The sequence below is a fragment of the Pyxicephalus adspersus genome, chromosome 3 (assembly GCF_032062135.1).
Source record: "Pyxicephalus adspersus chromosome 3, UCB_Pads_2.0, whole genome shotgun sequence".
NCBI classification, from domain to species: domain Eukaryota; kingdom Metazoa; phylum Chordata; class Amphibia; order Anura; family Pyxicephalidae; genus Pyxicephalus; species Pyxicephalus adspersus.
In genome coordinates this window covers 75,527,246-75,554,623 of record NC_092860.1, presented here as the reverse complement: position 1 = coordinate 75,554,623, position 27,378 = coordinate 75,527,246, and the positions used below count along the sequence as shown (strand labels likewise).

The window sequence follows — 27,378 nt, the reverse complement described above, 5'->3', positions numbered from 1 at the left end:
TTATTGGCAATACAGTATGGCCTTGTTGAAAGTATGAGCTATTGTTAGTGTGATAACTAGCTGACATTGTCAAAAGTTAGGAGGTAGTTTTAACATTTCCAATATTTTAGCTGTGGAATCTGACAGCAGCTGTAATAGAAGTCATCTATATTTAAATGAAAATTGTATCGAGAGAAAATGAGTCCAGCAATTTCTGATTTCTTCTGAAAATACTAAATTCTTGTTGTGGCTGTCATGCTTGTGTAAAAATATCCATATTTTCTTGGTTTCTTCTTATTGGCAGGTGACAGTGTCTCTTTAAGCTGACCATACATATTACAAAGTAGATAGAATTTGGGAAATTATCTGACAACTAAAAGAACTGCAAAACTTATTTAAACCTGACTTACAGGTAGGTCCTATTCTCTCCCTCTCATTGCACACAGAAAGTCATCCTTACCCCCCCCCCCCCCCTATTCTCCTAATTTAAAATCCATCTTATAAGTCTTTTTTGTGCCATATTGGCCCCATAACCTAACCTTCCAATTTCTGAAAAAGTTGTTTCTTGACTTGCTTTCTTACCTGCAATCTAACCAATCGATGTATTTAAAATTGCAATAGTCCAACCTAGCAACCCTCTTCTCGGTCAAATTGCTTTCTATCTCCAGCTCTTTTGGTATATTTTTTTGTATTGATATTTCCTCACTCTTCTCACATATATCCGATCTTGTTTTCTGTAAATTGTGCACTCCCAACCACCTCATGAACTCACAATTTTCTCTTTTTGATCACAATTGTATTACTATTACACTCCAAATTTTGCCCTCACTCACCTCCTCCCAGACCATGTCAATGGCAAAAGACCTTTGTAACTTTACCCACGCCGATATTTCATGCGCTTCCACTCTCTCTCACAACTTTAGACCAAGCTGCTCCTGAGTATAACTGCACTCTTAGTGATTAAAGTTGTTCCATTTACCTTTCACTTCCCAGCCCAACTAACCCACATCTACATCACACATAAAATCTGCTTGAACAGTTGAACTTAAGTGGAGCAGACTTGGTTCTGCCAATATTGAAGAAATTCTTTCTCAGCCTTTCTCCACCCTCTAACCACCATCCTGTTCCTCCTCTTTACAGAAGACTTTCAGAGTTTCTAACACCCAAGTCTGGCTTTCAACCCACACACTTCAATAAAATAGACAATGGCCTTCTCACCTCTACATTTCTTGGATCTTTCTTCAGCTTTTGGCACAGTTGATCATCTACTCTACTGGCACGTGTCTCAATGTATAGAAAACTTAGCTAATCATACCTTCACAGGGAACAATCATTTTCCTTATAGACACATGGTATCCTTAAATCTGCCTTTTCCTTCACTGCTTATATCCAGAACATCCTTAGGTTTTGCTACATTCACCTGCTTGACATCCTAAAAATCCCAAAAGATTATCAAACTCTTCGTAAACAGTCTATTTATTTTGCTTCTTTACTACTGCAACATCCTTTTATCTGCTATTCCACTTACTACACTCTAACCTTTACCATCTTTCACAAGTTTTACAAGCATACGTATCTATCCTTCATAGTATTCCTGATCTGCAAATCCCTACACTAGCTTCTATCCCATCTCAGAATCGATTTCTAGCTATTACACATCACTCAAGACACTTCAAGTCTCCTCTAAGACTGTCCCTATTTTTGGGAATTCCTTTCTTTCTATTATGCTTCCCCAAGTTCAATTGTAAGCCCATTTGAGCAGGCTCCTCTTCTATTCCTGTGCAAGTTCATTATCAGCAGCCTATGTTTATTGTACAGTGATGCCTAATACGTTATGTCCTTTAAATGAGAGATAAATATTATACTACAGGTAGACAAATAGTCCAGCCATGTGAACTAGGGATTTAGGTGACAGAAGAATAGGGGTATGGTTTCCACCTTATCAACATATATAAAATTACTGACTATGAAAATTTTACCTCTGTTTATCATTCAGTAAATTGGAGTGAAAATACAAATCTCACATCAGAAAAAACATCAGAAGGATTAAAAGTGTGTAATGTTTTAACGTAGTTTTTGGGAATCAATGAACATTTAATTATACATTGCTTTTACTTCCAGCAGATTAAAGCATATCAGCATTTTTAAATAACACATCAAAGCAAACACTGAGATGCCTTTCATTGATAGCTAGACTTTGTGCTGAAGTAGTATACCATACCATGTATTTAATTATAATTGTTCCTTTAATGGTTGGCATCAAAAACCCATTGTTACTGAACAGATGGGATAGCTGATAAAAAGTGCAGAGCCACAAACTGCGAGAAGGCTAATAACAACAAAAAATAAAATGGTAAACGACCAGAGTAATATTAGTTCAAATTTTCTGTATGTACATTGGATGCTTTCCCTGTAACAGCTTCATTGTGTGCAGCTACTTACACTTCATAAATGTTTATAATCTGCATTGCTTGCTCAAGGGTTAGATTTACTTTTTGTATGTATACTGATTTTAATAAACATTTGTATACCCCTTATGAACCAGAGAAATTATTACATTTGTGCCACAAGCCTGTTTATTCTGTAGTAATTATTATTCCTTTAATTTAAAACTTTCTGCAAGGCTTTCTTATGGTGATAGTGTAATTCTCTTCACATTCAAAAGCAAGTAAATAATAAAATATATATATATATATATTCACAGTTAAAAAAAAAAAGCGTTCCTGCAGTTGGAGTATACATTTTATTTTTTTAGCGTAACTAAAAAAAATAATAAAAAACTCGCCTTTACTTCTGCAGATCCCTTGATTCCTCCGGTGCTTCCCTAGATTGGGTCCCGCACTGTCCTGTAATCTGCCTTTGTTTGGCGGAGAGGAAGCACTGGGCACTGCCATCTTCTTCCTTCATCTTCTGGCTTCTGCCTATTAGTCTGTTGTAAATGGGTGAAAAAAAGAGTGCCAAGATCAGCATTTTGTCCCCATTGCAGAATGCATAAAAGGAGCAGCCAGAAACCTCCTGAGATGCATGGCATTAGTGTCCCAGGAGAGCTGATAAGCCTGACATCTGAATATTGTTTATAAACACTGTGTAAGGTGCTCCATTTTTTTATTAGCAACATCTTCCGTTGTGCTTAGTGGCATATCTGAGCTGCAAAAGTAAGAGGGGGTGTGGCAGAATAACAAGGCATACTATATTATTATTATTATTATTATTACTATTAATTTAATTTTTTTTAGTTTCTTGGGATTATGTTACTGATATAAACACTGCTTCATGCAACATGTAAAACTGTCAGGAACAGTTTGCTCAAAGTATTACAGTCTCAATGAAACAGAAGCATGATTATTATTTCGAAGGTAATACAAGTAACGCACATTAGCAAAACAGACTGCAAATGTAGACTAAATTCATCTTAGAACTGGGACATTTTTGTGGGTTTGGATGAACAGTGACACCCTTGTCATTTTGATCTCTGCGTGTAGTTAGTAATATTAGTTTCAATGAAGCATTTCATCTCTAGAAGCATATCCCCCTCCCCACAGAAATATTTGTGAGCTTTTAATGTGCAATAACTACTACAAGTCTGAAGTGATTATGTTGTTTTCACTCTACTGCACAAAATCTAAACATACAATGTTAATTAGCCAACTTGTATGTCCAGTGCTACTTGTGTTTTACTTACTACCTTTTAAATTAAGGATGAGGTTCAATTGAAACCTGGCTAGGGGATTTTATTATCTGTTCAAGGGAATTTTGTTAAGAATAAAAACCTTAAAGCAGAACTAGACCCTATTTTTACTCACCTGTCTCAATTCCGTTATGAGCGCCACCATCTTCCTTCTCTTTTGTTTCAATCTTCAGCCATCTTGAATGTGGGCAGAAAACTAAAACTAGAAAAATAGTTTTCAATTCATATATTTACCTACATAAATACAGCCTATGCTCAATGCCGGTATAGCTCTGGGTGTACCTGCATCCTCACAATGAGCTTTTTTTGTGTGTAGTAGTTCAGGGAACTACCAGGTGCTTATAGGTAAACTGGCCAATAAACCATAGACGTACACCTACAAGCATTTTTGTCTGCAATTCCATCCATTCTTGCCCATAGACTTTAGCTAATGTGGACAGATATGGAGCATGAGCATGCTGTGCTGTGTGGAAACTGGGTCTACATGGACGTTTTTTAAAAACACATGTAAACATTTCTGTTGCGTTTATTTGCCTTTTTATGCACTTTTATGCCTATGTCCTGTTTTCCCGCCTTTTTTTTCGCTTTTTCCCCAACGTTTTAAACTAAATTGCATATTAAGTGCTCAAAAACGTGGGAAACCGCAGGAAAAGCTCCCATTGAAATCAATAGAAACGTTTACCTGCGTTTTCCCACGTTTTTGGTTGTTTTCCAGCATTAACCCAGCGTTTTTATTTTTTAAACGTTGCAAGCAATGTTTAAGATAAATGTCACAAACATGCCTCAAGGAAACGTCCTGGTGTAGATTAATCCCCATTGTAATGCATGGGGATTTCAAACAAGGGCTTTAAAAGCCTCAGGTTAAACGCTGGGGAAACAGTCTGTGTAGACTAAGCCTAACAGCATTGTTGAGTGTTAGTTTTATGCTTTTTATTGTATATTGTGAGGGGTTGTCATCAAATAGCAGGCTGGCAGGCTGACCATGAGGAAACTCCAATCTGCAAGTTCCCCTTGGGCTCTTGCCCATGTTTATTAAGCAAGAAACCAGTCTTCCCTCACAGGTGTTGGTTTCCACAAAACAAACGTCCATAAACAAAATAACTGGCCTCCTTGTAGTAACAAGCAGCCAAACCCCCAGCCAGTATAACCTACAGCCAGAACTGCTGCCTAGCACAGGGTGTAATATTAGGCTTCTGGGCCTTAGAAAAATGTGGGCCTTGGAATTGGGAATCATGCCCCTCCTGTGGGTTCCCAGTAAAACCATCCCCAGAATATACATAAATGGTTATGTTCAGAATAATAGCAGTGTGTTTAAAAAAGTAAATAAATAAAAAAAATCTTAATAGCTTTTATTTTTATAGACACCAATGCATTGGGAACACTACACTTTTCAAATCAAAACATAAAAATGAACTTTAGGCATACCCCAGTTAGAACTAAAATTCACAATTCAACTACTAGCCAACTATATTATACTGTGTCTTTTGAAGTTTTTAATTCTTGTATTAAAGCCTCAGCCTTAGCCTCAAGATTAGTTGGTAAGCACAAGGTGGTACTCTTTTTCTATAGCATATGTTGGCCATTTTCCCTCATTAAAATGCTGTGCTGCTGACCAATTTTACACTGCTGTGGCCCCAGCAAACCATTGGACAATTTGCTTTTAAAGCGGGCTTATTACTGTGTAATAATTTATAAATGTGTTGCTACAACCTGATCATGTCCAATATTTATACTCTTTTTCTTTCTTTTTTGTCTTTTTTTTGCTCTGCTATAATAATAATTGCTATCATTTTTAGGTCCTTTATTGATTGTCTTTTGTTTGCTTTTTGCCAGAACCGCTACTCTCCCAATACAAGTTAATGAGAATTCAAAATTAACTGAACAAGGTCAAATGCACATCTAATGCATCTGCAAAAAATTCTAAATGATCTCAGAGGATCTTAAACTGATGTCAAAAGCATACTTTATTTGCTCATCGAAGCCTGTCGACACAAGCACAGAAAATGGCCACCACCTTAAAACCAGTAATACATGGAAGTGACTACTAGCACCACAATCTTTAATAGTGACAAGCACAATACTAAAATTTAAAATGTGTCATCAACCATACAATTTGCCATCAACTTTACAATTCACAGTGTGATGCACTTTGAGTTCTGCATTGTAATTTACCCTCCTTGTGCATTTCAGGCTGGCTTCTAGAGGAAATTTTTCATGTCTTGCTAAAACCTCATGAGACCCTATTTTATTGAAACTTATTACTGTGAGTTATTAGCTTGATTTAATTTTCCTTCTTGTTTACAGTTTCTCTTTTTAAGTTTATATCACGTTCTAATGGCGGAGACATCTAAAAAGGCTCTAATGTTTTCTTCTGATAACATAGCTTTTTATGGTATGTAGAGATACTGAAAGAATCCTTTTGGAATTTACTTCTATAAATTTGTAGTAGAGGAAATTAATTTTGTGCAGTAAATGTATATTCAGGGCTTAGCATATCTTAATTCATTTTATAGTATCTTCTCTTCCAAATTAAAATTGGTATTTTTATTTCCTAAAATGCTTTAGAAATTTTGGCAAAAAAGGAACTCCTCTTCAATGCTCGTCAGTTCTGGGAAAAACATATTGCAGTGCCATGATCTTTATCTTCAGAGCTGGCTCATACTAGCAACTGACAGGCAGCTTTGGTGCAGTGCAGTTATAACTGTGGCTGTAACCAGTGTCAGGCACTATGAAGGGGACTAGTGGCATTTGAAGAACATTTCCAGCTGCCCCTTTAGATATTTTCAGTGACAGTGGAAGTCACTGAAGCACCACTCTGGCTTCCAGTCATCTTTCAGTGAAAACAAACCCATAAAGTCTTATTTAAATTTCCCAAATACCTTCTTATGCATCAAAACAAAAGATGTTCACAATTCTATAAAAGAAATTCTTTAAAAAGCAGCCACAGACTAAGTAGAAAAATCCTGTCTCCAGCCAGTAAATAAAGAAAAGGATACTTAGATCTCAATGTTAAAGCAGTAGTTACCTTGCATAGGTAAAACATGCTTCAAGCTGCCTTAGAACTGGAGCTTTCCTATCAACTGGGAGGATGAGCTTCAATTATTTGCATTTATATCAGCAAAAAAAAAACTATGATTGTGGTGTCCTTAATCCTTTCTTAAAGATCAAGTCTTTTAGAACAGTCCTGTTTTACATAAAGTTGATTTAAAATGCTTTGATAAGTGATGTTTCATATTTTAATTGGGCTTTCACTGCCATTCTAGAGCGGCTATTCTTAAACAGGGTTCCTCCTGAGGTTGTTAGGGGTTCCTTGAGTATTGGCTGATTGACCTTTCATCTATTGGTACCTGCAAACCATTTGGCATTGCCAAGTCGGTGGCATTCTTCCCACTAATCTTCAAAAAATTATTTTCATCAGGGGCTCTTTGAGACCTGAAATTTTGATATTTTAAGAGCTCCTCTGAGCTACAAATGTTGAGAAAGCAAAGCAGTCTCGGGACTTGGCATCAAGTACTGGTGTGAAAATCTAATTTTCATCAATATTTCATGGGATAAGTATTGTGAATGCCTTCAGCTTTTCTTGCCTACAAAGATACCACTGAACAAAAACAGAATGGGTAGGCCTCACGGATCCCATAGATCAGTACTGGCCAGAGACAATTACCTGTAACAAATAAAAATATGTAAAATTAACAGAATTTAAAGCAAAACGTATACCTAAAAGCAGATTGAAATGTAACTAAAACTGCCATGTGATGATACAAAAAAAAAGCTCCTGTCAACCTCTGAGTATATCTTGCCACAATACTGTTGCACCTTTTAATGAGATTTATTATCCTAATCATTCCCATCTTGCTAGAAGGATCAAGCTGTCACTCTAGCCTAGCCACCATGGGAAAGGTAAAGTAAACCTATTTTCTGTTTTAAAAAATCAAATGCTAAAAGCAAGTAATGAGGATCTGAAAGAAAACCACCATTAAACAGCCCAAACATAATACCAAATGTACAATCTACAATTTCTAATGACATCTGTAAAAATCCAGCACAACATTATATAGCAAATTACCAAATTTATTTTTCTGTCGAATGATACTACTATGGTGTGGCTCAATCGGTATTAAATGAATTATTTTCGAAATGTGCAACTGGCACCCCTTTCTAGTTGGCCAGCCTCACATTCCATTTAAAGGAAACTGTAAATTAAATACAGGCACAGAGGGACCTTGTTTCATAGAAGCACTACAACATACAAGTGCCGTGACTTGTTTCACGCTTCTGCAATAAACCCTAATGTAGAATATTTTCATTTTAGAATACTTAACAGTGTTGAGAGTAAACTTAATGCTACATTTACTATATTGGAATGTAATGGCTTGAAATTTGTTTGGTGACTCCTATCATGATGATGAGGCTAGATAGTTTTTTTGATTAAATGTATTATTTGCATTAAATGTATTATTTGCCTGAAATATGTAACTGTTGGGGGGGAGTTGATTTTAGATTTACAGCATTGACACATACAGCATATTAATTGTATAGTGTGATTAAAGTGTTACATGCTCTAGAATTACTACTCGCTTAGTTGATTTTGTAAACTGTACAGTCCTAAGAAGTAGGCATTGAATAAAGCTGGTATATGTTGAATTTTTTTTAAAACTTAATGTAAATGGTATTTTTTTCAATACATGCAAAAGAGATGACCTTAGTATATTTTATTAAAAGAAAGGCAGCTTTAATGTACACAGTTTTAGTAAACATTCACTTTTCTATCTGAACAGTCAATACTCAACTGCTATGGGTTGACTCAAAAATGTACAGTCCCTCTTGGCTGACATTTTATCTCAACAAACTCATTATAGCAGTTAATCTACACTATCTCTAGTGGCTATTAAAATATATATTTAATACCATACAAAATATAAAGGAGCAAGCTTGAAAACATTTGAAAAAAAGATAGCTTTAGGGTAAACACCAAAAAAAAAAAAAACTAAAAAATACATACTCACTATCAGTACATCATAAAAAGAAAAAAAATCAGGGAAAATCAAAAAAGGCCTATACTGAAAGCTTAAAACTGCTAAACATATTATAAAGAAGGCTAACTCCCTAATATAAAGCTTGATCTTTAGGTGTTAGTAAGTTTTTATCACACATAAGCATGAAGATGATTGTGGTATAAGTTGTATGTCAATTATCTGCATGCCTATGCTTCATAGTCATTGTAAGACAGTGATAATGAACGTATTATATGCAAAGGAAAATAATGCCAACCAGGCCATCTGTATATTTTGTAACCTGGTCAGCAATGGAAGTTTAAAAATCTCTTAGTAAAGACCCTGTTTAGGTCTGAAATTTAACTGGTGCTATTCTCCTTTAAAACATTTATCATTGTTAACCTTGAGATGTTATTCACGGGTGGAGGTTCATAAATATGAGTGGAAATTTTCATGCCCTTTAACATTCTATCAACTCTACTCTGTAAAAGCAACAACTTTATTATTAAAAGCCATTTGCAATTTCATAGCATGGTTTGTTTGCAGTGTAAGGAGCTTTCTTTATATGGCATCATAAATCTTGTCCATATCAACCATGTTATCTAGCAGAGCTAGAGAAAAACAGATAACATTAACATATTAATGTAAAAAAAACAGAGAAAAATGAGTTGGTGATTGAAAATAAAGAAAACCAACGTATATGTGTCTTTAATAAAACTAGAAATTTAAAGCACAATATAGATTTAAGTTAATAAAGTAAAAAAAAAATCAGGCTGTCTTTTAGTATAGGATTTAAGGGACTTGGTTGGGAACAGGTGCAAAGGACAGATGTAAAGTTCTCTAGAGGAGGGGGTGCAGTGATCAAAATAAAAGGAGAGAAGATACATCAAAGCCAAGTGCCAGCAGGTGCCACATAGACTACAAGTGCTTAAGTTAAAGAACTGTTGAGTTCTTCAAGTATGCACCAGAGGATAGCAGAGCGGTGTAATAAAGTCACTGTAGGGAAATCAGTGCAGGGATAAAATGATTACTCCTTAAAATGATGTAAAAGAAAAATGGGATATCATGTTCAATGTATCATTTTAAAATGACTCCTGGTGTCACAAAGCTAACCACCCAGAATTTTTACAGCAAAGAAAATCCACACCAGAGACCCACAGAGCATTTCTCTTGAGATTGCTGCACAAATGTACATATGCTGTCTGCAGTTTATGTAAATCCTTGTAAATGAGCTACAGTTAAAAAAGCTGCATATGTATAATACAAAAATTCAACCACATCACTGAAACATGAGTTCAAATGATCTTTAAAGATATGACATTGCTGGGGATGGAAAGATTGAGAAAGTTAGCAATGACAGGCATGAGGCAGTCTGAAAACTTTCCTTATACCATGGATACTTTACTGACATGATGACCAGGGTGAAGTGACACCCCAAGATGTCCAGCTACCCTAAGCAACATCCCATCTTTGATAATCTGAATCCTTTCCTGCATGGAATCACCAATGGTAAACCAGCATTCCACGTTTTTTGTAAATCTCTGATTCTGTGAGGTCCACATGCTTTGTATTTGTACTTTGTTTTGCCTTTATGTATTACATTACTACTTAAACTGGGGATAATATTTCAAATGATTGCTCCCAGATAAGGTTTTATTAATTGTTAACAGTGGAAGTGAACAAAGTTGGAATTGAACTGTGCTACCCACTATACCCGCCCACAGCCAGATTTACTTTGTTTTGTTCTAAGCTTGTTTTTTAGGCAAGATAATTTAGGGTGTGTACTTGGTAAAGCTCTGTGGAATTTGTCAGTGCTTTACCAATAAATAATGTAAATTTACCCATATAATGACCTGTTTGTTAGAAACATGTTATTAGGATTAGCAAATTCCTTTGTGTTTAAATTCTGCTATTACTTATAATGATACAACTTTGCAATTCCTTACTAAGAAATTTTTTTTTTTTAATACAACAGGTTACCCACCACTGAAAATAGGTAGTGTGTAGGAAGACAGACTGTCAAAGAGAATGTGCTTCCAAGCATTTATATGTGGTATATATTAGTTAAATAAAATTGCATCTAGTTTAAAAGGTTATTTTATTTATGTCTGATTTCCTGTACTCAGACAGCAAAGGGCTTGCCCTAGGTGTGTTTGGGGAAGAGAAGGAATTGACTTGATGAGCTTGATGTATTAAAGCTTTCCAAGGTTGGAGAGCGTACACTTTCCTCAGTGAACCTGGGTGATCCAGCAAACCTGGAATGGATTTCTTAAGTCATTTGCTATTTGTTAGAAAATGTTTTCACTCTGTCACCACTCTAGGAGAGATGCCTAAAGATAATCATTTCATCTGTACAGAAGTGGTGGTCATCATCTAGGCTATGAATTTTGACTCCTAGAGCGGAACTAAACTGTAAACAAAAAAATCAAACTCGATGGCACTGGTCCTTCCCGCGATCCAGTCCCGCAGCGTCCTGGAGTTCCTATTCCTCCCGGGGCTGAGGAAGCTCCAGGCACTGCCATCTTCAGTCTTCTCTTACATCTTCTTCTTGTCTTCCTGTCACGTCACCGGATCTCGCACTGCACAAGTGCGAGATCGGGTGACATAGCCCACTGTAAAGGAAAAAAAAAAAAGTGAGCCGATCTCGCTGCACTTGTGTGAGATTGGCATTTCTTTCCCTTAATAGAAAAAATGCCTTTTCTGCGCATGTCCTAGATTAGGGCATGCGCAGAAGAAGCACCTGGAGCCTCCCAGTATGCGTGACGTGGGTATCCTAGAAGGCTCTGCTCTTTCATTTAAAAAAAAAAAGTGTGTTGCACTTAATAGTAACACTTAAAAAATAATTACCATATTCCTTTACATATAGGGGTTGTCTACCCTTTTATGTAAAGGGAAAATGTTGAGTTTAGGTACGCTTAAGACTTTCAGACGGCACACCATAGCACATGTTTTTGTTTGTTGAGGTGCATTGAACATTTAATTATACTGTAACATGTGACTACATATACTGTGACCACAATAATAACCACCAGCAGTGTTGGCAGTAACCACAATAATGTGTACTATCACTATTCATGGATCAGCAAGCTCACTTTCATTATGTCAGATACTTTCCCTGCACTATAGGATTTTAGGTACCTTTAGTACACAGCAGGGTCATAAAGATCCAGAAGGAGATATCACTCCAGGCTTGGCACTGCACATGATGACTGCTATTTGAGAACTAAGAAAACTTACCACATATAACTAGACATGACATAATAGTATACATTCTATAACTATATATATTTTTCTGGCTATTAGCTTTGTCATGCTGGATTTTAAACTAAAACTACCACTTGTATCTCCCAAAAAAGTACTACTTTATCTCTTGCTATAAAGCAAAAATTTTAATGAAAGTCTGTGCCTATCAGATACCAGGAGGAATATGTGAAGCAAGCTGTGTAGGTGTTTTTAACGACCAAGAACAATGGTCTATTTCATTTCTGAGGTTTACAAATCTGAAGATTGACAGTATTGTTTATATATACACTATTTGAAAACCGCACAGCCATATTTGTAATCAGTCAAGTGTTAGGTTAATTAAGGACACACAGAATTTCCACAATCTGCAAACTGCAACAGAGCAAACATTTCAAGGTTATGGAAACATTGGTTAAGGATACTTTAGAATAAGACAGTTAAACATTATGTATTCTTTCAATAAAACATCACTCAGACCTCTGTGTCTTTGTGCTCAAAACCTGGAGGGCAAAACCAGAAAACAACATCCAATTTATTTTTGAGAAATGCTTGCTTTTATATTTGTCATTTTTGGACTGCGTTATGTGGCTCTATTTGGCAAGCAGAATCTTCAGATCTTGCTTATTTGTTAATTTTTATTACTGCTGTTCTTATCATTATTGGATGTGACATTTTATAGCAAGTAAAAATGACCCAGCTTTTCCTACTTCATCTGTATAAAAACCCAGTCCTGAGTTAGGGATCTGCATTCTCTACTACTTACTACTACTACTACTTATTTCTGTGCATAGGCATTCAGACAGTCAGTCTGACCTTTAAAGCCGCTCAACTTTTCTATGTACTATGTAAAATTAATGCCTAATTTATTTTATTCTTTTTTAATCTTGATCTGTTTATTATCAGTCCCTATTATGCCTGATTAATATGATTTTCATTGGAGTGATTAATTTCTGTTTGTAGTATCTCTATTAATATTTTTTTTTTGTATGTAGCTATTACTTTATTAGTACAATTTTTAATTTCTTTCTTATACTTTTCACTATATTCCCAACATTGTGACAGTACAGTAAAATATGAAATCAGGTAATACACACTAATTTTCATTCTGGTTGTCGTCATGACAACGTAACATTTTGACAAGGTATTGAGGCAGGCATAGTTATTGCAACCCACATAATTTTCCTGACATGTATTTCAATGGAATGAGAATAACAGGTACGAGCTGATTCAGGATATGTACATTTTATTATTAACTTTTTAATATCCCAGACTGCCAAGGAGTTTAAGCATCTGTAGGAGTGGCAGGTTTTTAACTTTTAATTTTTAAAACTATTGCTAAACCAATTAAATGTAAAATAACTAAAATAAATTCACATGAATTTAGAATGTTATATTTAGTAAAGCAAGGGGCAACCATGAGTTAATAATAATTGGGGAAGCCAATATATAATAAATTTGGATAAATATACCCAAGACTAAGGATCTGATTGGGTGAGAACTTGAGGTGCAATAAAGAACTTTCCATATGATCTGTGCAATAAGCCCAAGTGATATAGGCATTCCAGCTGTTGTCACCTAATGCAGTCTGAATGGAACACTGTGCATGAATTCATGAGTGTGGCTTGCTGAGGTCCTGTATTTGTACCATACAGGGGTCATGGACCTGTTTGCAGTTTCTACATCATTTTGGCTGTTGGTATGTTGGTAAAATTCAGTGGGCTATATATATAGGAAAAAATGATATAAAGGGACATGTATGATAAGTATGGGTTTCCATTTTCATCCAGCTCCTTGTTTCTTTTGCTTATGTAAATAAACCAAGGACAATGCTGCAACTCCATAGATGCAGTACAGTGATCGAGTCTTGCCAACCTAGGTCAGAAAAATGTGTTACTAGGCAATTTAGCTGTTGAATTTAACCTCTGATTCAGTCCAAATTTCCACGCAAAAAGCGGTACAATTTTTTGCATGGAAATTTATTTTTCTTTGTAGGTATAATTCTTAGGCATAACTAACCAATATTTTAATTAATTTAATTAATGTAATAATAAACTTTAAATAAAAAAACACAAAAATATGTTAAAACAAAAATATTTAAACATGTAAGTGTACAGTAGCATATATAATATAATTATTTATAAATATATATATAAATATTATATGTATATTTCCTTGTATTGGACTCAATACAGCTATTTTGTATTGAATCCAATACAAAATTATTTGAATTTCCCGCCGCATGAAGCGGCGCCCGCACCAACGTCCCTGGGAAACTCCATAGATCTTGTCGCACATGCGGCTAGAGAGAGGAGGAGCAGGATGTGTCCCCAGGACCTGCGGAGACCAGCAGAAAGCCGAGGGACAGCGATAGAACAAGGTAAGTGGGTTTTTTTTAGTTAAATGCTATCCCTAGTGTGAATCGGAATACCGATTTTGCCTAGAAAATACACCTCGAGTCACACTCGGGAATACCTCTAGGGTGGTTAATCCAGCCACCACATTCAAGGACTGGTAAACTGCAGTATTGTAATTATTTCCTCCTGGTTTTGGATACACTTTGAAAGGCCTTGATAACCTCTGTAGCTGCAGGCACTGTGGGGCAATGAATCCTTAAAGCTTGCCGCAATGACTCCAATATCTCTAAAGCTGCGTACACCGTGCAAAAATTATCATTTGAAACGAACAACTAACGCCCGTTCGTCCGATAATCATTAAGAAAAAAAGTGCACAACGATGCCGATGAACGAACGATGGATCCTGGCAGATCTGATTGGGCGACGATTGTTCGCTATCTATTGTGTGTACGGTCGTTCTGTGATCGTGGATGATTCTGCAGTACACTTTCTCCTTTACATATCACTTCCTGCATCGTTTATACAATCGTATCTAGCATGTGTACACTATACTATTGGTGGATTATATTTGAAGGATCGTATCGTTACAGCACGTACAGAATTGTGCACAATATGTTCATTCAAAATAATCGTTCATAATCGTTAGTCGTTCATTTTCTAACAACAATTATTGCACTGTGTACCTAGCTTAATATTTGCCTGTTTCTGCACCTCATGCTGTTTGTTTACATTATTAGGCTGGTTGGCTGATAAGTTTCCTCTGCCTAAATAAGTAAAGTGAAATTAGCTAAGATTTTGTGCTTTTGTTGAGATATTTAAGAATTAATTTTGCCCGCAGCTACTGAAATCATAGAGGAACTGTGTTAACTCTCATTTACTACTTTGTAGTAAAAAAACATAAATATAACTGAATTATAATATAACAAATAATAGTACACCTCCAAATTTTTCCCTCAATAAAAACCCTCACCCCTTTGGGGGATATTTGGGAGGTATGTAGTAGCAAAAATTAGCTAATTGTAAGTGAAATAGCTTGTTCTGTTTTCACATCATCCTACTTTAGTTTTCTTGCAGAATACTTGCAATACAAATAAAAGATGGTGCAACAAACAATGACTTGTTTTTCATTCTTGATCAATAAAATATGATATGGGCAACAAATAGCTTTTCTCGCTTACACTTTCCCCCAGATAATATTCAATTACTTGGAGTCTGGTTACATACATTTTCAGGTTAATATATTTTCAATAGTTGTGACCTTCAATAGAAATGATTACACGCACATAGTGCCAACACATATCAATAATTTGTAAAAGAATAATGCTGCATTCATTACAGTCACATGCTTCATCATAACTTGCAATCCTTGGTCTTTATCTCCGGGGTCAAAATGAATATAAAACATATTGAACTGCCAGTATTGTTTATTTGAAGTGAACGTTAAAGTATTGTTGGATTTCATATATGGAAGCTGGTTTTATCTGTCAAAAGATTTATGTTTTGGTCCACCGAGTCCCAAGATTTACAGAACCCTATCAGGTAGCTCAGCTAAGTTGTCTTAAGTGTTTTTTTTCTCTACTGTTATAGACTCCATAGACACAGTGAAGGAGAAGCTCCAAACTGGATTGCCATTCTCAGAAACCCTTGTAAGGCCATGTCTACACCAGCACTTTGCTTCTATGCAGATATTTGTAGGAGGAAGCTACAATGAGATTCCCTTTAGTATATTCTGTATGGCTATAGCTTGATATATTTGAATTATAAATTGACTCAAGCAATGACAAATTTTTTGCTTGATTTTTTTCAACTCAAAAAAAAAACAACCAAAAAAAAGAGGCATCTCAGATTTGCATGCCAATGCCCATAGCTAGGTAGCAGTGCCTGTTTTCAGGTTTTTCTCCTAGTAACATATGTGGATTATTCATTACTTGGAATAAGTATTCAGATTTCCCAGAGCTTCTTTGAACATATCCATGAAATAAGTTGGTGAGGCCTTAGGGTAGGTTTGAAACCTCTGACCAACACTACTGACTACTGTGGGGTTAAGTTGCCTGTATGCAACAATTTAGCAATTTGTTATACAAAAGCTCAGTCCTATGGTGGAAGCTCCCTTGAGGAAATGAATGTATTTGCCCCATTTTATTATGTGATGACAAACATGTATTCATTTTTAGAAGGATGAGTTGAGATATTAACAGCTTAGAACACAATGGGTTTATGAGCAATTATTTAGTTAGGGCCAATTCACACTGGAATAATTTGGTGTGGTGCATGAACCTGCCTAATGCAAAACAACGAACCAAAAATAATGCATGCAGTTTTTTCTAAGGTGCAACACAAAGTTGCAGTGCAGATGCACTGGTATTGTTCATTGGGGTGCTATTCAAAAAGAATGACATTCTATTCTACCAACAGACCTATGCAGTAAATAAAGCTGCTTTTAGTCCAGACATACAGTCTGGTACTAGGCAAAATCACGTTTCTTAGAATGCTCTTTGCTAAGTAAACACTATTTTTTTTTTTTAGTAAAACGGCTCCATGAAATTTATTTATTTATATGATATGGGGTGTACAGAAATGTATCATTATTAAGATCTTTTGTCACGTGGGGAACTAAACCACACAAAAGTTGCCTAAAAGCATCTATTATATATACTGGTGGGGCAAGGAAGCAGAAGAGAGAGCTCTGGTGTAGGGACAGCCAGGATCAGGCACTGGTTAAGATACTAGTAAAATGTCAGGGCAATGGCAGGCAAGAGTGGTTCAGGTTTAAGCACAGGTCATGGCAGGTGGCAGGCAAGTTTATTGAAGTCAGGGCAGGCGTCAGGCAAGCATAGTTCAGGTTCAAGCATGGGTCAGGGCAGGCGTCAGGCAAGTGTAGTCGAGGTCAGGCCGAGGTCGACAAGCCAAGGTGGCAAGGTATGGCTGAGCAAGTCTCAGGTAGCAAGGCTGAGGATCCAGCAAACCAGAAGCTGGAACCATAAAGGTATAAATAAGACTAGCAGCCAATAGCAGGACAAGATTGGAGCCAGGAACTAGTCTGTTCATTGGCTACTGCACATACTCTGAAATCCCCTGCAGCTGGGCATAGTCTCCAAGTAATTGCAGGGGATGCTAGGAAAGGCACATCTCTGCACAGATAAAGGGAGGCTGAGGATGCTGCAAGCCTGAAAAAAAAACAAGAAAAGTATATAGTCTAAAGACGCTGTAGCCAACAAAGTTTAAACCTAGGACACTAAATGCATCCACCACTGTTTAGCATTCAAAACAGTTTTCAACAGGAATGCCAGCAAAATGAATTTTAAAAAACACATCCATAGTGTGTTATGTTATTTTGTTAAAAGGGGAAATAAAATCACATAGGTTCAGTAAAATTTAAAGTCATAATATATATATATATATATATTATTTTTTAACCTCCCTAGGGGTAACCCCGGGGTAGAAAAAAACACTCGGGGTAGTTAAACCTATGGGAGGTAATGGTAAATACAGCCTTACCTTATCCAGCGGCGTCCCGCGCCGTCCATCGCCTGCGATCTCTGTCTTCTTCCTTCTTCCTCCGGCCGGCTTCTGCACCTGATGAGTCACCGGGGAGTTCCCGGTGATGTTGGTGCGTGTGTATGTTGCCGACGGGGCGGGAAATTCAAAATCTATTTGTATTGCATTCAATACAAAATAACTGTATTGAATGCAATACATTGGATTTATATGTGTAAAAGCAGTACATTGTTTTCAAGAACATTTATTTTACAGTATATATAATAGTATAAGTATAATATGTAGTTTTTAAAAAAAAATACATTTTTTTTAATATATAGATTTTTAATTTATTTAATTTATTATTTTTACATGATTTTGTGTTTCAAACTTTATTATACTACTATTATATTATACTGTAAAATAAATTTTCATGAAAAACAATGTACCAATTTTAGACATATAAAACCGTGAAGAAATGAACCGCTAGGGAGGTTAATAAACAGGATTTATATAGCGCCAACATATTATGGAGGAGGAGGAGATGACCCTGCCCCGAAGAGCTTACAATCTAGTAGGTGGGGAATTAGTACACAATAGGAGGGGAGATGTATGTGTATATATATATATATATATATATATATATATATATATATAGCATTTGGAGTTTTTTTTCTACCTGCTATCTGTGGCCAAATACTTTTTTGTTTGTTTATCTTAAGATATAAGAAATTGTTTTTTCAATTATGTCCCAACATTTTTTGCTGCTTTCATTTAATCTGATGTCAAATACATTTTCAGTGTGTTTTCACAGCGCATAGTTTAATTTGTCCGTATATTTTCATGATTTAATATAGACAATGTTGACAGCTCATTGCTTGGAGCATTTAGGCTTTGTAATGATTTAGACTTATTTCCAATCTGAAGTAGGTGCTGGTGAAGAGAAGAAATGTTCAGACTCTTCAGGATTGAAATGAATAAAACAGTGCTGCATATTCAGTGACATTTTAATTAAAAATACCATTTTGATGTAATATGAACCTGATTTTAGGGTCCCTCAGTTATTTAAGAGATAACTAAGCTATAGAGCTAGGTTTGTTACCAAAGCAGAAGTAAGAAAGTTTTTTTAAACTGCATATTAAGTTATTCTAGCTTCCCATTCATGGAGACATAACTCCATGCCAATGTCATACTCGGTGCACTTTTACAGCACACCTTACTTCTGTTGGACTTTAGACCTTTTGATGTACTCAAGTGTTTGAAGTTGATCTTAGTAGCAGGTTTACAATATTTATTATAAGTACTTAAGTCGAAGGGATTTATTTCCAACAAACTTGTATAAAAAGTATAGAATTAGTCATTACTTTATTATATATTAGGTTGATTGATGCTATGTGCTAACATAAAATTAAAGTTTCTGGTAAATGTAGTCATGTTTGAAGTTTTTACTCTTTCATCCGTCTATTAAAGAAAACACTATGTAAACTAAATCGATGTGGAATGCAAGTACAGGTTTTTGCTTTGAATTACTGAATGTAATTTATGTTTTGTTTAAAGTAATTTAAATACTTCTATGGCTTAAAATAATTTGTGAAGCCTTTTGAGAATAATGTGTTTGCTAGCAGCAGCAGTTTAAATACAAAAACAAAAAGTATTAGATCTCAGGTGAATGGTTGGCGATACCTATATTGTGGCATTGATTTCCATATTAAATCTAAGGTAACCTAACAAATGGCACAGTAAAATATACAATGATGAGAATGTCTATGTTTGAAAAGTAAATTTAACAATAGATTAAATAATTAAAGAGCTGCATTAAATTGTGTTGATGATGTCTACGTACATTTTGGCATTACAGTGGAACATAAATCAAAATATTCCATTTGGTTCTATAAATTTTTAAAACCATTTTATACTTCTAGGAACAGAATCCTTTTTTTTAAAAAAAACAAGCTCCTGAAAGGGTTCAAGTTACTTTGTTTTATTGGGCTTTATTTAATAAAGCTCTCCAAGGATGGAGAGGATACACTTTTATAAGTATAGCTGGGTGATCCAGTAAACCTAGAATGGATTTCTTCAAAGTAATTTGTTATTTGCTAGCAAATGATTTGAATCCTGAACCGGATCATCCAGCTTCACTGATAAAGGTGTATCTTCTCCAGCTTTGGAGAGCTTTAATAAATCAGGCCCATTAGCTCACAAAGACTGAACCAATAGCAACTGATTCAATTTCCACTGAGAGGAAAATGTGTTTGATGTATGGAAGGAGAAGATAAACTTCTAAATCCAAACCAAAAAACTGTCATTGACAAAATAAATGTCTGTAAGAACAAAATGCTTTAATACTCACATAAAATAGCTGTGAACAGGATATAAGCACCTATTGTGTTTCTTTTTTTTTTTTGTTTTTTTTACAAATATGACATTTGTTTGGGACAATGACATTGAATGACATAGAAGTTGAGTTTGGTTACCACTCTAAAAAAGTAGATAAAATTTCTTTAGCAAAGTGCTAAAGGGAAAAGAGAAAATGTTCCCTTGCAGAACATGTAAATGTTTTCATGTTTTTTACGTTATTTTTATAGCTTTTTATGTTAAAGATACAAATCATATTAATGATAACTTGTATGAAGGGAAAAGACTGTTTCCCAAAATTACGCATATTAAGCATTACATATGTTTTTTTCTTAAGCATCGATTTGACAGCTTGTACTATTCTTTTTTACTTAGGCATTTGAAAACTAAATGTCTTTTTATTAGCTGCATAGATCCTGTCCAACTTAATCATGTATTGGGCTTAATTCCAGGCAACTAAAGGAAGCATAGGTGACATAGGGAAATTTATGTTAATTGTTCAGGATGCATTCTTGGTAGCTTTTATGGGTAAATATTCCTGCATCATGCACATTATTTATTTTATGAGTGTAGTTTATAGGAGGTTTATTTACATTTTAATTGCTAGATTCTTATTTATGAAAGTTAATTACTTTTTGGGAAGGTAGTCGTTTCAAGGGACTCAACATTTCAAAATGATAAAAGAAAATCCTACCTAATGTAACTTGTGTTAATATTACTGAATAACTGAATATAAAATGAATGGTAATATTATACTAGCTACCTTGTATGTGGGGTGGTTAACAAGTCTTTATTTTTATAAGCTGTAATTTCATGGATCTAAAAATTTAAGTAATATCTTTAAATTTAAAATAGGCTGATTGTTACTAGTTCGATTGATCTCCTCCTGTCATATGTACTTTCTAGGCACTGCAGCTTTTCCTTTTTCCTGATGATGTTGTTCAGAAACATACATAAACTAGAAGATGCCACAACAGCTGCTAAAAAGGAAAAAGACAAGCAACAGCACAATGCAGGCTATGCAGGTCTAAAACTGGGGAATGGGAGTTAAATCTAAATCATATCCATATGGTGGAGCTGTTCTTCAGGTGATTGTTCAGATAGGTGTAGCTAAGGATTGAGGGCTCCAGAACCAACCTTTGCATCATAGCCTGAAAGACCAATAAGACACTCCGATTAAAAGGTGTTATGTAAAATTTCAAGTTTTCAGTTGTTTTGCTTTGGCTGACATAATTGGCCTGATTTATTAAAGCTCTCCATGGCTGGGGAGAATATTTTTCATTAGTGAAGCTGTATGATCCAGAAAACCTGGAATGGATCTGATCCAGGGTTTAAAGAATTTGCTAGCAAATAACAAATTACTTTGAAGAAATACATGCCAGGATTGCTTTATTACTCAACTTCATTGCCGAAAGTCTATCCTCACCAGCCTTGGTGAGCAATAAAAAATGAGGCCCAATAATTGCTAATGGATATAAATGTAAATCATATAAAATATTGTACTGTTTATAAAATAATAGTGAATGCACTTCCTTCCCATATGACAATGTATTTCTGGTGTACTATATTCCCATGTGTTACTTTATTTTGTTTGGCTCACAGCTAATAATGCATTTAGTTATTTTTAGGACAAGATTTTGATTTAAATAATGCTTTGGTCTTCTATTTATAAAATTGCAGATGTATAAGGAAGATATTTTAAACATACTTTTAAGTAACTTTAGTTTTTTTATAACTAAAATCATTAGTGAGATTAGTTTAGTTAGATGTCACTTTGTATGATAACAATGGTCAATAGCAGGATTATGGAACCTGGATTGTGGTTCCCTAGATAAATCCTCAGGCACCAGAGTCACATACCCACACTCTTACCATGTATAGATCCTATAGATGATTGACTATGGTCATCTAAGATGTAAATTTAGTTCAGGTGTTCAGTGACTTCAATTCTCAATGTCACATCACTAAACAACCAACACTTATAAAAACTGTTGCCGTTTTCCCTATAGCAGGGTGTCGCTCACCTACCCATCTTCCTGGTTACTTGGCAGATAGTGGTTGTTCATTTAATCATCACCCAAAATGACCACTAACAATTATTTTGTGCTACAAATTATAAAACTCTCTGTTACAGTAAGGTATAGTTATAGTTATGTTTTTTTAGTTTCCCCAGCCTGCAGTCTGGGCAAGGAAGTCACAGCAGCAGCAGCATACTGATAAAGACCTCCTGCTGTATTCATCTTTATAATATGTCCCTTGTAAGTACATTTTCATGCAGCATGCCCAATTTACTTCCATTCCTGACCCTCCCTCTACCAGTCTAAAAGAAATGCATGATGCCAATACCATGTTGAATTTGAATACCTGCACTAGTTGCTTCAAAAAACAAAATGTAAAAATATATTTTGGGTTCAGCTTTGTTGTTGTCTCACATTAGCAAAGTCCAGCGAAGACCCACCCTGCATTAAATACATGCCCTGTGTAGTAAAAGTTTCTTCTCATAGTTAAAAAAAAAAAAAATATATATATATATATATATATATATATATATATATATTTAGATTGATTAACATCTACCTGATGAACCTAGGCTTGTACTTGGTCAGCAGTTCATTAGTGCAAAATGAAATGGAATTTCAACAGCAGTGTTTGCATTTCCAGCAACAAGTCATCAGTGAGTACTTGCATATTTCTGTTCTGACAGGTTCTCTTTATTATGTATGCACTGCATAAAAAAAAAGAAATTTTGCAAATACAACCTCCTGGTAAGATGGTAGAAGCAATAAAGCTTACAGCAGGTCCTTTTTCTACTCTATTAAAAAAATGACGCTAAGAGAAAAAGGATATCAATGGTTTAGTAGACCATGTAGAAGGAAGTTTTGCCCTCCATACCACTTGTATGTAAAATAGTTTCTATGTCCCTGTGCTGTGTCATAAAAAACCTGTTCTCCCCTACAGTGTTATTTTCATAAAGTAGTTCATGCTGCTTCCAGTTTAGCTTGCACTTATTACAAATGCAGCAATTCAGTCAAGAAACATTATTTATGCCTGTCTGGTACAGACGGGTTGCTTGTGACAGAAATTGATATATTACATATTGCAGTCTAAAGTGCTTATATTATCCAATTTTACAATACCCAGAGGACGTTCCCATTTAAAAACATTTCTCTAATGGAAATCTAATTCAATTACAGCAGCATACAGTGATGAGAAGAAAAAGAGAACAATTTCATTTTCCAAGTTTCCATGCGTATATTTAGTATATTCTCAGTTCATTTTACCAGTCCTCTTAATTTAGTGTATTGAATACAATTTTGCTTTTTACTCTCTTCCCACTAAAGATAGATTTACTTACAAGAAAGTCATTTGGTGGCTGCTGCATTTGTTTTTTGTTTTTTACCTAATAGGATAACATTGCTGTTCTCACTGGTAGAAAAGGGGGCAACTCTGACCTGATACAGAGATGAGTGCAGAGTTTTATAAGAAAAATATTATACACATTTCTTCTTTAAAACCTTTCAGATCTTCATATTTACAAGGGCACACATGGATTTAAATTTTATTTCAAAGTATTTAAACTATTGTACCACTAAAGTTAGGTTTTGACTTGAATTCTAGAATATATATTTATAAGTTTTCAACTTTTGCCATCAGCTTAAAGAGCAACTGTGCACTACTTGTGTAGGGCAAAGCAACAGGTTCACTTCAATTGTACAATTGCAGCTCCCTTTATTCACCTTCCCTTGCTCTGTTCGGCTGAGAATTAATGTACAAACCTGGGTGATTAGCTGCTGTGGAATGAGATTGGAAAGTGTGTATAGCGTTGTACAAGCACCAACTTAGCAATTACGCAAGGCTTCTACTCTTCCTTCCCGTAAGCAATAAGAAAAGCTATGGGGTGATTTGTTAAAGTCAAACTTATTCTTTTTACTCTGTGAATAAAGCTGTGTCTTTAAAGTTCTGAAAGTCTCTGTTCCTGAAAAGTTTAAACGGACTAGTTTAAATTTTTCAAGGAGGCTGAGCTGATTCAGATTTTCTTGTCAGAGGAATAATAATTTGATGTACAGAGAGAAGATAAACTTCTAATTCCTATGCAAACAAACCAGTCAGACTGAAGTGACAAGTTTTATGGCCAGAAAGAAAAAAAACGATTTTTGTTTCTGGCATTATCCCCATCACCAGCTCTCCACCCGAATAGGATTTGATCTAAACACACAATTGGAACAAAGTCAGGTAAGATAACTATATGGCCAATATGGAGTTTAGGAAGAGATTTTTAATGTATGTTATGACAAACTGCAATTCCGAAATATGAAGGCTGCTCTGCTCCCATTTTAAACATAACAGCTGCCTTGACAATGTTGTTCTATAGGCTTTAATATAGGCTTTAATACTGATCTAAGGTTAATATACAGATCAGAATTTTTAAAAGATTCACTTGCTGTGTTCTTGTTCTAGATCAATGATTTTGTGAAAATGATTTTTTGTAACAGTAAAGCAGTGTTAACTTCTATACAGTTCACTTTATACATTTCTTTAATAATGCAGAAGACATATTTGTACACGTTCCACATTTGGCTACCAGTTGTTTGGCTCACCAGTTTTTGCTGATGTCATGTCATGCTGATGGGCCTTTATGTTGTACATCTGCAGATTGTTTATGCCCTTCCTTTTTGGAAGGGCATTGATGAAAAAATGCTGATGTCATTAATTGAAAGTTCTGCATTTTCCCAGTGTTAATGCAACAACAAACATCCTATTGATTGATTTTTTGTTAATCATACTTCTGAGTTTACAAACAAGCAGGTTTAGAGCACCTTTATTACAAGATTGACACTTGTCATGCCTTATAGCTGAACTGTAAGCAGACATTCATTTCATTTTTTTTAATTAAAATTTTGTATTCATTATAAACAATCAAACATATGTTTCAAAAAAGATAGCAAGAATTCAAGTTTTAAAGGATCCTTTAAGATACTTTTTAGGGATCCTAGAAGATCCTTTAATTATTTGCACATCGGTATTTAGGGAGGTTAAGTAAGCGTGCTTGGGTCTTTTGTAAATGGGTAAATAAGGGGTTTTCTAACCAAATTACTGTCCATTCCTTATTCTTCATACAGAGATTCAGGAATTGATTGTGTGACTTGTCTAGAATTTTTGGATCACAAGACTTGTTAAGCATAATTATAAATCTTTCAAAAACTAGTAATGCTGACATGTATAAAGCATGAGATTAAAAATGGGGAATGTTTGCCTGGTCTTATTCAAAATAGTTCAGCCCTCTGAAAGGTATACGGAACAACAAAAAAAGAAAGAAGGTTTTTTTTGACAAGTGCTTAGTTGTATTGAACAATCTGTATAACAAAATACAATCAGTGTTGATACAACAAATATCCAAATATCTGGAGATTGATAACTGCAGATATTTAAATCAACGGGCCTTTAGTGCACACTAGACAATCAACTACTGTCAGGAATATATTAAATGTCCAATTAAATCATACTGGATACGTATGTCAATACCCAATGCGTTTTGCCCGGATTAGGCTTCCTCAGGGGTGACTGTTACGGTTGGCGTGAGTAAAAGCAGTAGCATGACATAATCTAAGTACATATCAAATATATATATTTAGTTACATATAGATTAAACTATTCATTTTATGATACATGTGATAATATAATTGGAGACATATGGTCTAGAGTTAGCATCTCGAACAGAAAAGTATATATACAGAGAAAATATAAACATTCATATTAGGTTGTGTAAAACAGTAATCATATTGTTCAATTCATTGTGACAATATAGCACATATAGTACTGATAAGGTAACATATCGTGGTAATGATAGAAATCAAAAAGACTTACATATTCCTTGTAGATATTTCATAGCGAATAAGAAATATGTGAAGGGGGAAGCAATGTCCCAGACAAAATTTAGGGATGCAGGAACAGCCTTCCATGTGATTAGGAGGTAATCACCCTAGGGGGACCTAAGGTGAGATAAGTATATATGGTAAGTAAGAGAAGTCATATCTGTAAGGAACTTACCCGTCCTGCGAGCCCGCGGTGTCCCTGGGGATCCCAGCCACAGAAGGAGACGCCGCTATAGCAGGCAGCATGGCCGAGGCTGCTGCTCTACTCGCAGCTTGTCTCTCTCTGCAGGTGGAAGGACCCGTCCTGGCCAAACTACTGTTCAGCCAGGCAGCATCCCTTGCATCCCTTCAGATGTGGTTACTGAATCTCCTGCTCTCAGCACTCCTTTGCATGTGCAAAGTAGTGCACGTCCTAGGGGTAATGTGGGAAGAGGTGCGCGTGCTACAATGCGTCCCTCTTGTACCCCCCGAGGGCGTGGCACTCGGCTGCCTCGCCCTGGGGTGGGACATAGTTAGTTTGATTGGCCGCAGGGGATTCAGTTAGTCTCCTATTAGACAGCGCCAGGTGGCGCAAGGCCATTGGTCACTCTGGCCATTTAAGGAGAGCCTGTCCTGTACACCATTGCCCGCTATAAGCCTCTGTGAACTCAGTGTGCTTGGGTGCGTCATTGTGTTGGTTAAGTTTACCTGCTTTTGTCATCTCCATAGTGACCTGGTCTGAAGTTGACTCTGCTTGAACTCTGCCTGCCCTGACCTCGGATTGTTACTGACCATTCTGCCTGCTGCCAGCCCTGACCTCGGATTGTTCTTGACCTGTCTTTGCCTTACCCTCTTGTACTTTGCTTGTTTGGACTTAACCCTTGCTGTGCTTTATGACACTGAATAAAGCCTGATTGAAGGATATCTGGAGTTGGTTGTGGTTTGTGTGCCCAGGCGCATAACAATATCTAGATAAAGATAAGCACATTGAGAGAGCGTTTAATATTAGATTGCATAAGTATTGGGTTGTAAAAAGGTATTAATCAATTGGGTTTATAAATGCAGTATAGTTAGGGTAATATAATATTGACTATCAAATAAGGGTAAATAAGTACAAGGGGTGACCCCTTAATAGTAGTAAATAATTTTTAGTTGGTTAAAAAATATGCTGTCCTGGTAGACAGTGATGTGTATAATAGGACTATAAAGAACATAATCGAGGGGATCAATCAGTACCTTTTAGTTGGTGTAAAAAGAGGCGGCAGGGAATCTAGCTGGCAGGGAGGACTTCTTGGAACTGCCTCCTAATAAGGTGGCGCTCTGGAATTGTTTGTGTGGAATGTCCTTCACCTAGTCCAAGCTCTACTTTACAAGAGCTGCAAGTTAAAAAAAAAATAATAAAAATACGTTCAGGGGTGCATTAGGAAATACAAAAG

The 27,378-nt window shown here is 35.6% G+C and overlaps 1 protein-coding gene across 3 annotated transcripts in view; it reads left to right on the top strand.

The window, feature by feature from the left end:
- The window catches only part of CSGALNACT1 (chondroitin sulfate N-acetylgalactosaminyltransferase 1), a 193,570-nt gene that overhangs the window by 83,750 nt on the left and 82,442 nt on the right, over window positions 1-27,378 (top strand). The window lies entirely within an intron of this gene.